The sequence below is a fragment of the Microcebus murinus genome, chromosome 8 (assembly GCF_040939455.1).
Source record: "Microcebus murinus isolate Inina chromosome 8, M.murinus_Inina_mat1.0, whole genome shotgun sequence".
Taxonomy (NCBI): Eukaryota; Metazoa; Chordata; class Mammalia; order Primates; family Cheirogaleidae; genus Microcebus; species Microcebus murinus.
In genome coordinates this window covers 108957678-108968516 of record NC_134111.1, presented here as the reverse complement: position 1 = coordinate 108968516, position 10839 = coordinate 108957678, and the positions used below count along the sequence as shown (strand labels likewise).

Here is a 10839-nt window from a genome sequence, read left to right as displayed (position 1 = left end):
CATTCTTGGGCTACCTGGCTTACTGGAACGGGTTCCAGCTCTGGCCAGGAGAACCACGAGAGGTGCCCTCTCACCGCTGCTCCTCCTAGCTGAATAGCACTCCGTGGTGTCCACGCGCCACATTTCATTTACGCACTCGTGGGTCGATGGGCACTCGGGTCGCTTCCAGGTCTTTGCGATTGTGACTTGTGCCCTGACTCTAACCCTAACCCTTACCCAGCCCCGTCTCCTCCTCGGCCCCTGCCTGACTGACTCCTTCCCGCCCGGCCTGTCACCTGTCACCGTCCTCTGCCCCTGCCTGACACGCTCCTCCCCGCCCGGGCCGTCACCGTCCTCGGCCCCTGCCTGACGGGGCTCCTCCGTCGCCTGGGCCTTCCAAGGGCTTGGTGTGGACGCTGGTTCCAGGACGCCCTCCCAGGAACCCGGTAGCAGGGCGGCCGCAGCGTCTCGCGCCACCCAACCGTCCGCCGGCCGGCGGCCGTCGCTAAGTGGCCTGCGGGGGACGTGCCCCCACTGTGGGGCGGGCGCCCAGCCTGGTGTCTTCTCTGAGGCCCCGTGGCTGCTTTTCCCCCCCGCAAGGGGAGAGCCGCGGAGGTGGGGACCGCCTCCTCGTGGGGACGTACACCCAGCTCTCCACGTCGGATTCCGGGGCTCTCTGTCCTGCCAGAAGGCCCAGCTGGCCTGCGGGTCCTTAGAGTGGCAAAAACATCCGAAAACTGAGATTGAGGGTCCGGTGGTTGTCTGCACTTTTGTGCTGGGCACCCCAGGGAGGCCCGGGGGCTGGCTGGACAACGCGGTCTGCTGGGCGGGGGGGGGGGGGTTTGGAGGAGCAACTGATGCCCTTTGCACTTTGGGTAGCAAGTGTCTGAGGTGTCTCTGAGCCCTGCGCCATGTCGGGGGTGGGGGTGGGAGGTCGGGGGGGGGGTGGAGGAGCAGGAGGAGGTGGGAAGGGCCGTGGCCTGCAGTCGTGTTCCCGGGGTGGCTTCTTCCACAGGCTGCTTGGCCTGGGCTCCCTGCACCTGGGCCTTTGGAGGACTGGCCCTGTGCTTGCCAACGCTTCCCCTGCAGGGACCCAGAGCTGGGAGGTTGCATCTCTCAGCCCTGGGTCGGGCAGAGCCCCAGCGGGCCATGCCCACAACCTCTCTCAGCACGGGTCCCCCAGAAGGCTCCTTTGGGACCAGGATTCTCTTGCGGGTGACTCTTTAAGGTCTGGCCCCTGGATGGAGGGGCACCAGGAGTAGAGGAGCAGGAAGGGGAAGGGGGTGGCCGTGCGAGGGGACACTTTCAGGCCAAGTCCCAGCTTCAGCCTGATCCTCCTGGGAACCCCGGGGTGTACGTCACACCTCCTGGTTGTCCCGCTCTGAGACAAGGAGCCGGGCTTCGCATTCCCCCAGCAGCCAGTCGTGGGCTGAGGACACCTGGGGCGTTGGGAACTCCCTGGCTTCTCCTTGGCTTAACATCTGGAGCTGCTTGTGAATCGTGCCGCCACACACACCCGAGTGCAGGTGTCTTCTGCACAGACTGCGGGCCTCGCTCTTCTGAATGCCGCTAGCTCGCCACCCACCCACGGGTGAACCTGGTCAGGGTACTTTCTCTCGGGGGCAGACTCTGATCCTGGCGGGCTACCGGTGTCTCTGTTTGCTCCTTTCTTTCTTCCATTTCGGGAAAGGCTTCCTTACTGGGTGTGGAAATCTCCTATGCCTTTCCTCGCCTATTCTGTCAGCTTTAAAATTCTCTTTCAGTTGCCACCCTCACAGATGGATTAGGAAACTCTTTCCGGTGCACTCATTAGTGAAATGACCTCAATGAAGCTGGAATCCAATATCTAATCGCCGATTTTTAGCGAGTCCACACGCCAGGGGGGTCGGGGTCCAATGCAGCCCCGGCCAGGCCCAGGCCCCTAGGACTGGGCCACAGGAGGACACAGAGGAGGGTCCCGGCCCCCACGGTCGCGTTGCCGGCAGTTCTCCAAGGGCTTGGGCGTTTTCCAGAGGTAGGAGATGGAGGGGACTGATTTCTTCAGCGCCCCACTAACCACGCCACCCCACCCATGGGACACATCCCAAGAGAGAGAGAGAGAGACGCCCCATACACTCGCTCCCCTCCCCCATGCGCTGTGCCCCAGCCCGGGCCCGGGGGAATAGGCGGCAGCCCACCCACAGGGTGGGGGGCGCAGCTGAAAGGGGTTGTCGGGGAGGGCGGCCCCTGCCTGGGGTCAAAGGGCGGGCGACCCGCGCGTGCGCAATCGGCGGCGGCGGCGGCGGCGGCGGCGGCGGCGGCGGCGGGGGCGGCCACGAGCTGGGGGTGGGCCAGGCGAGGAGAGGAAGGGGGCTGGAAGGTCTCCACCTTGGCGAGTCCAGCCGTGGAGGCGCATCTTGTGTGAGTGTGAGTGAGTGAGTGTGAGTGTGTGTGTGTGTGTGTGTGTGTGTGTATAGAGAGACAGCCCCCCACCCCGGCCCGCCGCTCCCTGCCCGCCCCGCCCCGCCCCGCCTGTCACCCCCGTCCCTCGGAGCCCGCCGGACCCGGCCGGTGAACTCAACAGGCCCGCCCGGTGCGGGTCAGCGCCGGCGCGGGGCCTGGGGCGGGAGGAGGCGGCGGGGAAGCGCAGAGAGGCTCGGCTTCTTGAGCGGGGCAGGGGCGCCCTCCGCCGTCTAGGGCCACACCACCCTGAACGCGCCCGATCTCGTCTGGTCTCGGAAGCTAAGCAGGGTCGGGCCTGGTTAGTACTTGGATGGGAGACCGCCTGGGAATACCGGGTGCCGTAGGCTTCTTTTTTTTTTTTTTTTTTGTTTTGTTTTGCCTCTTGTTCTGTCCCCTCTCTGGGAGCGAGGCGGCGGCCCGGGGCGGGGGTCACCCCCACCCTCAGCGCCCGCCGCGGTGCCTGGCGCCCCAGCCCGCACCGTGGGGCCTCCTCTTGTCCCAAGCCGCGACACCGCCGTCACGCGGCAGCATGCGTGGCTTCTGGACTGTCAGGTCTCAGACCAAAGGTCTGCTCTGTGGGAACCGACACGCTGGAGGAAACCTTGAGAGTCTGAGAGGGGAGGGAGTTCCAGAAGAAGGCCAGGATGTCATTTTGAGGGAGTATGTGACCAGAACTCGTCCCGTTGCTTTTGGGGTTCTATGGGCTACACGTAGGAATCTTTGGTGGTGGCACCTGATGTTGGGGGATCCGGAGTCACACCCAGACCTGCTCCACAGGCCTCCTTTTACTTTTCTCTTCGGATTCATTATGTTTAAAAAGTGTCTCTTATCTCTATGATTGCATTTTCTTTTCTCTCTCTTTTCAAGCAGATGATGGGAGTCCAAGTATTAAGGTGACATGTGTTGCCCGTGCCCCCCTCCCCCCTGTGTTCTTATTCATTAACCTCTGATGTTGTTCCAGCGTATTGTGGGGGTACCAATGTTAAGGTCGGGTACGTTGCCCTCTCCCAGCCTCCCCCCTCGGGTCAGAGCCTCAAGTGCGCCCATCCCCCAGTCGGTGCGCACCCACCCCATTCCTAATGGAGGTGTATGCCCATCCCCTCCCCCCACCCGCCCGACACCCACCCGATGAAGGTGATTCCTCTGTGTCCACTTGGGTGTCCGTCGGTTCGTACCCATTTGCTGGTGAGCGCGAGCACGTGGTGCTCGTGTGTCCATTCTTGGGCTACCTGGCTTACTGGAACGGGTTCCAGCTCTGGCCAGGAGAACCACGAGAGGTGCCCTCTCACCGCTGCTCCTCCTAGCTGAATAGCACTCCGTGGTGTCCACGCGCCACATTTCATTTACGCACTCGTGGGTCGATGGGCACTCGGGTCGCTTCCAGGTCTTTGCGATTGTGACTTGTGCCCTGACTCTAACCCTAACCCTTACCCAGCCCCGTCTCCTCCTCGGCCCCTGCCTGACTGACTCCTTCCCGCCCGGCCTGTCACCTGTCACCGTCCTCTGCCCCTGCCTGACACGCTCCTCCCCGCCCGGGCCGTCACCGTCCTCGGCCCCTGCCTGACGGGGCTCCTCCGTCGCCTGGGCCTTCCAAGGGCTTGGTGTGGACGCTGGTTCCAGGACGCCCTCCCAGGAACCCGGTAGCAGGGCGGCCGCAGCGTCTCGCGCCACCCAACCGTCCGCCGGCCGGCGGCCGTCGCTAAGTGGCCTGCGGGGGACGTGCCCCCACTGTGGGGCGGGCGCCCAGCCTGGTGTCTTCTCTGAGGCCCCGTGGCTGCTTTTCCCCCCCGCAAGGGGAGAGCCGCGGAGGTGGGGACCGCCTCCTCGTGGGGACGTACACCCAGCTCTCCACGTCGGATTCCGGGGCTCTCTGTCCTGCCAGAAGGCCCAGCTGGCCTGCGGGTCCTTAGAGTGGCAAAAACATCCGAAAACTGAGATTGAGGGTCCGGTGGTTGTCTGCACTTTTGTGCTGGGCACCCCAGGGAGGCCCGGGGGCTGGCTGGACAACGCGGTCTGCTGGGCGGGGGGGGGGGGGTTTGGAGGAGCAACTGATGCCCTTTGCACTTTGGGTAGCAAGTGTCTGAGGTGTCTCTGAGCCCTGCGCCATGTCGGGGGTGGGGGTGGGAGGTCGGGGGGGGGTGGAGGAGCAGGAGGAGGAGGAGGAGGAGGAGGTGGGAAGGGCCGTGGCCTGCAGTCGTGTTCCCGGGGTGGCTTCTTCCACAGGCTGCTTGGCCTGGGCTCCCTGCACCTGGGCCTTTGGAGGACTGGCCCTGTGCTTGCCAACGCTTCCCCTGCAGGGACCCAGAGCTGGGAGGTTGCATCTCTCAGCCCTGGGTCGGGCAGAGCCCCAGCGGGCCATGCCCACAACCTCTCTCAGCACGGGTCCCCCAGAAGGCTCCTTTGGGACCAGGATTCTCTTGCGGGTGACTCTTTAAGGTCTGGCCCCTGGATGGAGGGGCACCAGGAGTAGAGGAGCAGGAAGGGGAAGGGGGTGGCCGTGCGAGGGGACACTTTCAGGCCAAGTCCCAGCTTCAGCCTGATCCTCCTGGGAACCCCGGGGTGTACGTCACACCTCCTGGTTGTCCCGCTCTGAGACAAGGAGCCGGGCTTCGCATTCCCCCAGCAGCCAGTCGTGGGCTGAGGACACCTGGGGCGTTGGGAACTCCCTGGCTTCTCCTTGGCTTAACATCTGGAGCTGCTTGTGAATCGTGCCGCCACACACACCCGAGTGCAGGTGTCTTCTGCACAGACTGCGGGCCTCGCTCTTCTGAATGCCGCTAGCTCGCCACCCACCCACGGGTGAACCTGGTCAGGGTACTTTCTCTCGGGGGCAGACTCTGATCCTGGCGGGCTACCGGTGTCTCTGTTTGCTCCTTTCTTTCTTCCATTTCGGGAAAGGCTTCCTTACTGGGTGTGGAAATCTCCTATGCCTTTCCTCGCCTATTCTGTCAGCTTTAAAATTCTCTTTCAGTTGCCACCCTCACAGATGGATTAGGAAACTCTTTCCGGTGCACTCATTAGTGAAATGACCTCAATGAAGCTGGAATCCAATATCTAATCGCCGATTTTTAGCGAGTCCACACGCCAGGGGGGTCGGGGTCCAATGCAGCCCCGGCCAGGCCCAGGCCCCTAGGACTGGGCCACAGGAGGACACAGAGGAGGGTCCCGGCCCCCACGGTCGCGTTGCCGGCAGTTCTCCAAGGGCTTGGGCGTTTTCCAGAGGTAGGAGATGGAGGGGACTGATTTCTTCAGCGCCCCACTAACCACGCCACCCCACCCATGGGACACATCCCAAGAGAGAGAGAGAGAGACGCCCCATACACTCGCTCCCCTCCCCCATGCGCTGTGCCCCAGCCCGGGCCCGGGGGAATAGGCGGCAGCCCACCCACAGGGTGGGGGGCGCAGCTGAGAGGGGTTGTCGGGGAGGGCGGCCCCTGCCTGGGGTCAAAGGGCGGGCGACCCGCGCGTGCGCAATCGGCGGCGGCGGCGGCGGCGGCGGCGGCGGCGGCGGCGGGGGCGGCCACGAGCTGGGGGTGGGCCAGGCGAGGAGAGGAAGGGGGCTGGAAGGTCTCCACCTTGGCGAGTCCAGCCGTGGAGGCGCATCTTGTGTGAGTGTGAGTGAGTGAGTGTGAGTGTGTGTGTGTGTGTGTGTGTGTGTGTATAGAGAGACAGCCCCCCACCCCGGCCCGCCGCTCCCTGCCCGCCCCGCCCCGCCCCGCCTGTCACCCCCGTCCCTCGGAGCCCGCCGGACCCGGCCGGTGAACTCAACAGGCCCGCCCGGTGCGGGTCAGCGCCGGCGCGGGGCCTGGGGCGGGAGGAGGCGGCGGGGAAGCGCAGAGAGGCTCGGCTTCTTGAGCGGGGCAGGGGCGCCCTCCGCCGTCTAGGGCCACACCACCCTGAACGCGCCCGATCTCGTCTGGTCTCGGAAGCTAAGCAGGGTCGGGCCTGGTTAGTACTTGGATGGGAGACCGCCTGGGAATACCGGGTGCCGTAGGCTTCTTTTTTTTTTTTTTTTTTGTTTTGTTTTGCCTCTTGTTCTGTCCCCTCTCTGGGAGCGAGGCGGCGGCCCGGGGCGGGGGTCTCCCCCACCCTCAGCGCCCGCCGCGGTGCCTGGCGCCCCAGCCCGCACCGTGGGGCCTCCTCTTGTCCCAAGCCGCGACACCGCCGTCACGCGGCAGCATGCGTGGCTTCTGGACTGTCAGGTCTCAGACCAAAGGTCTGCTCTGTGGGAACCGACACGCTGGAGGAAACCTTGAGAGTCTGAGAGGGGAGGGAGTTCCAGAAGAAGGCCAGGATGTCATTTTGAGGGAGTATGTGACCAGAACTCGTCCCGTTGCTTTTGGGGTTCTATGGGCTACACGTAGGAATCTTTGGTGGTGGCACCTGATGTTGGGGGATCCGGAGTCACACCCAGACCTGCTCCACAGGCCTCCTTTTACTTTTCTCTTCGGATTCATTATGTTTAAAAAGTGTCTCTTATCTCTATGATTGCATTTTCTTTTCTCTCTCTTTTCAAGCAGATGATGGGAGTCCAAGTATTAAGGTGACATGTGTTGCCCGTGCCCCCCTCCCCCCTGTGTTCTTATTCATTAACCTCTGATGTTGTTCCAGCGTATTGTGGGGGTACCAATGTTAAGGTCGGGTACGTTGCCCTCTCCCAGCCTCCCCCCTCGGGTCAGAGCCTCAAGTGCGCCCATCCCCCAGTCGGTGCGCACCCACCCCATTCCTAATGGAGGTGTATGCCCATCCCCTCCCCCCACCCGCCCGACACCCACCCGATGAAGGTGATTCCTCTGTGTCCACTTGGGTGTCCGTCGGTTCGTACCCATTTGCTGGTGAGCGCGAGCACGTGGTGCTCGTGTGTCCATTCTTGGGCTACCTGGCTTACTGGAACGGGTTCCAGCTCTGGCCAGGAGAACCACGAGAGGTGCCCTCTCACCGCTGCTCCTCCTAGCTGAATAGCACTCCGTGGTGTCCACGCGCCACATTTCATTTACGCACTCGTGGGTCGATGGGCACTCGGGTCGCTTCCAGGTCTTTGCGATTGTGACTTGTGCCCTGACTCTAACCCTAACCCTTACCCAGCCCCGTCTCCTCCTCGGCCCCTGCCTGACTGACTCCTTCCCGCCCGGCCTGTCACCTGTCACCGTCCTCTGCCCCTGCCTGACACGCTCCTCCCCGCCCGGGCCGTCACCGTCCTCGGCCCCTGCCTGACGGGGCTCCTCCGTCGCCTGGGCCTTCCAAGGGCTTGGTGTGGACGCTGGTTCCAGGACGCCCTCCCAGGAACCCGGTAGCAGGGCGGCCGCAGCGTCTCGCGCCACCCAACCGTCCGCCGGCCGGCGGCCGTCGCTAAGTGGCCTGCGGGGGACGTGCCCCCACTGTGGGGCGGGCGCCCAGCCTGGTGTCTTCTCTGAGGCCCCGTGGCTGCTTTTCCCCCCCGCAAGGGGAGAGCCGCGGAGGTGGGGACCGCCTCCTCGTGGGGACGTACACCCAGCTCTCCACGTCGGATTCCGGGGCTCTCTGTCCTGCCAGAAGGCCCAGCTGGCCTGCGGGTCCTTAGAGTGGCAAAAACATCCGAAAACTGAGATTGAGGGTCCGGTGGTTGTCTGCACTTTTGTGCTGGGCACCCCAGGGAGGCCCGGGGGCTGGCTGGACAACGCGGTCTGCTGGGCGGGGGGGGGGGGGTTTGGAGGAGCAACTGATGCCCTTTGCACTTTGGGTAGCAAGTGTCTGAGGTGTCTCTGAGCCCTGCGCCATGTCGGGGGTGGGGGTGGGAGGTCGGGGGGGGGGGTGGAGGAGCAGGAGGAGGAGGAGGAGGAGGAGGTGGGAAGGGCCGTGGCCTGCAGTCGTGTTCCCGGGGTGGCTTCTTCCACAGGCTGCTTGGCCTGGGCTCCCTGCACCTGGGCCTTTGGAGGACTGGCCCTGTGCTTGCCAACGCTTCCCCTGCAGGGACCCAGAGCTGGGAGGTTGCATCTCTCAGCCCTGGGTCGGGCAGAGCCCCAGCGGGCCATGCCCACAACCTCTCTCAGCACGGGTCCCCCAGAAGGCTCCTTTGGGACCAGGATTCTCTTGCGGGTGACTCTTTAAGGTCTGGCCCCTGGATGGAGGGGCACCAGGAGTAGAGGAGCAGGAAGGGGAAGGGGGTGGCCGTGCGAGGGGACACTTTCAGGCCAAGTCCCAGCTTCAGCCTGATCCTCCTGGGAACCCCGGGGTGTACGTCACACCTCCTGGTTGTCCCGCTCTGAGACAAGGAGCCGGGCTTCGCATTCCCCCAGCAGCCAGTCGTGGGCTGAGGACACCTGGGGCGTTGGGAACTCCCTGGCTTCTCCTTGGCTTAACATCTGGAGCTGCTTGTGAATCGTGCCGCCACACACACCCGAGTGCAGGTGTCTTCTGCACAGACTGCGGGCCTCGCTCTTCTGAATGCCGCTAGCTCGCCACCCACCCACGGGTGAACCTGGTCAGGGTACTTTCTCTCGGGGGCAGACTCTGATCCTGGCGGGCTACCGGTGTCTCTGTTTGCTCCTTTCTTTCTTCCATTTCGGGAAAGGCTTCCTTACTGGGTGTGGAAATCTCCTATGCCTTTCCTCGCCTATTCTGTCAGCTTTAAAATTCTCTTTCAGTTGCCACCCTCACAGATGGATTAGGAAACTCTTTCCGGTGCACTCATTAGTGAAATGACCTCAATGAAGCTGGAATCCAATATCTAATCGCCGATTTTTAGCGAGTCCACACGCCAGGGGGGTCGGGGTCCAATGCAGCCCCGGCCAGGCCCAGGCCCCTAGGACTGGGCCACAGGAGGACACAGAGGAGGGTCCCGGCCCCCACGGTCGCGTTGCCGGCAGTTCTCCAAGGGCTTGGGCGTTTTCCAGAGGTAGGAGATGGAGGGGACTGATTTCTTCAGCGCCCCACTAACCACGCCACCCCACCCATGGGACACATCCCAAGAGAGAGAGAGAGAGACGCCCCATACACTCGCTCCCCTCCCCCATGCGCTGTGCCCCAGCCCGGGCCCGGGGGAATAGGCGGCAGCCCACCCACAGGGTGGGGGGCGCAGCTGAGAGGGGTTGTCGGGGAGGGCGGCCCCTGCCTGGGGTCAAAGGGCGGGCGACCCGCGCGTGCGCAATCGGCGGCGGCGGCGGCGGCGGCGGCGGCGGCGGCGGGGGCGGCCACGAGCTGGGGGTGGGCCAGGCGAGGAGAGGAAGGGGGCTGGAAGGTCTCCACCTTGGCGAGTACAGCCGTGGAGGCGCATCTTGTGTGAGTGTGAGTGAGTGAGTGTGAGTGTGTGTGTGTGTGTGTGTGTGTGTGTATAGAGAGACAGCCCCCCACCCCGGCCCGCCGCTCCCTGCCCGCCCCGCCCCGCCCCGCCTGTCACCCCCGTCCCTCGGAGCCCGCCGGACCCGGCCGGTGAACTCAACAGGCCCGCCCGGTGCGGGTCAGCGCCGGCGCGGGGCCTGGGGCGGGAGGAGGCGGCGGGGAAGCGCAGAGAGGCTCGGCTTCTTGAGCGGGGCAGGGGCGCCCTCCGCCGTCTAGGGCCACACCACCCTGAACGCGCCCGATCTCGTCTGGTCTCGGAAGCTAAGCAGGGTCGGGCCTGGTTAGTACTTGGATGGGAGACCGCCTGGGAATACCGGGTGCCGTAGGCTTCTTTTTTTTTTTTTTTTTTGTTTTGTTTTGCCTCTTGTTCTGTCCCCTCTCTGGGAGCTAGGCGGCGGCCCGGGGCGGGGGTCTCCCCCACCCTCAGCGCCCGCCGCGGTGCCTGGCGCCCCAGCCCGCACCGTGGGGCCTCCTCTTGTCCCAAGCCGCGACACCGCCGTCACGCGGCAGCATGCGTGGCTTCTGGACTGTCAGGTCTCAGACCAAAGGTCTGCTCTGTGGGAACCGACACGCTGGAGGAAACCTTGAGAGTCTGAGAGGGGAGGGAGTTCCAGAAGAAGGCCAGGATGTCATTTTGAGGGAGTATGTGACCAGAACTCGTCCCGTTGCTTTTGGGGTTCTATGGGCTACACGTAGGAATCTTTGGTGGTGGCACCTGATGTTGGGGGATCCGGAGTCACACCCAGACCTGCTCCACAGGCCTCCTTTTACTTTTCTCTTCGGATTCATTATGTTTAAAAAGTGTCTCTTATCTCTATGATTGCATTTTCTTTTCTCTCTCTTTTCAAGCAGATGATGGGAGTCCAAGTATTAAGGTGACATGTGTTGCCCGTGCCCCCCTCCCCCCTGTGTTCTTATTCATTAACCTCTGATGTTGTTCCAGCGTATTGTGGGGGTACCAATGTTAAGGTCGGGTACGTTGCCCTCTCCCAGCCTCCCCCCTCGGGTCAGAGCCTCAAGTGCGCCCATCCCCCAGTCGGTGCGCACCCACCCCATTCCTAATGGAGGTGTATGCCCATCCCCTCCCCCCACCCGCCCGAC

General features: G+C 63.9%; 3 non-coding genes across 3 annotated transcripts; all 3 read left to right on the top strand.

The window, feature by feature from the left end:
- Positions 1–2649: 2649 nt before the first annotated feature.
- Positions 2650–2768, top strand: LOC142872504 (5S ribosomal RNA). The gene has a single exon (XR_012920761.1). It is a non-coding gene; the product is annotated as a 5S ribosomal RNA (ribosomal RNA).
- Positions 2769–6299: 3531 nt separating this feature from the next.
- Positions 6300–6418, top strand: LOC142872503 (5S ribosomal RNA). The gene has a single exon (XR_012920760.1). It is a non-coding gene; the product is annotated as a 5S ribosomal RNA (ribosomal RNA).
- Positions 6419–9948: 3530 nt separating this feature from the next.
- Positions 9949–10067, top strand: LOC142872502 (5S ribosomal RNA). Its single transcript, XR_012920759.1, has one exon. It is a non-coding gene; the product is annotated as a 5S ribosomal RNA (ribosomal RNA).
- Positions 10068–10839: the final 772 nt, after the last annotated feature.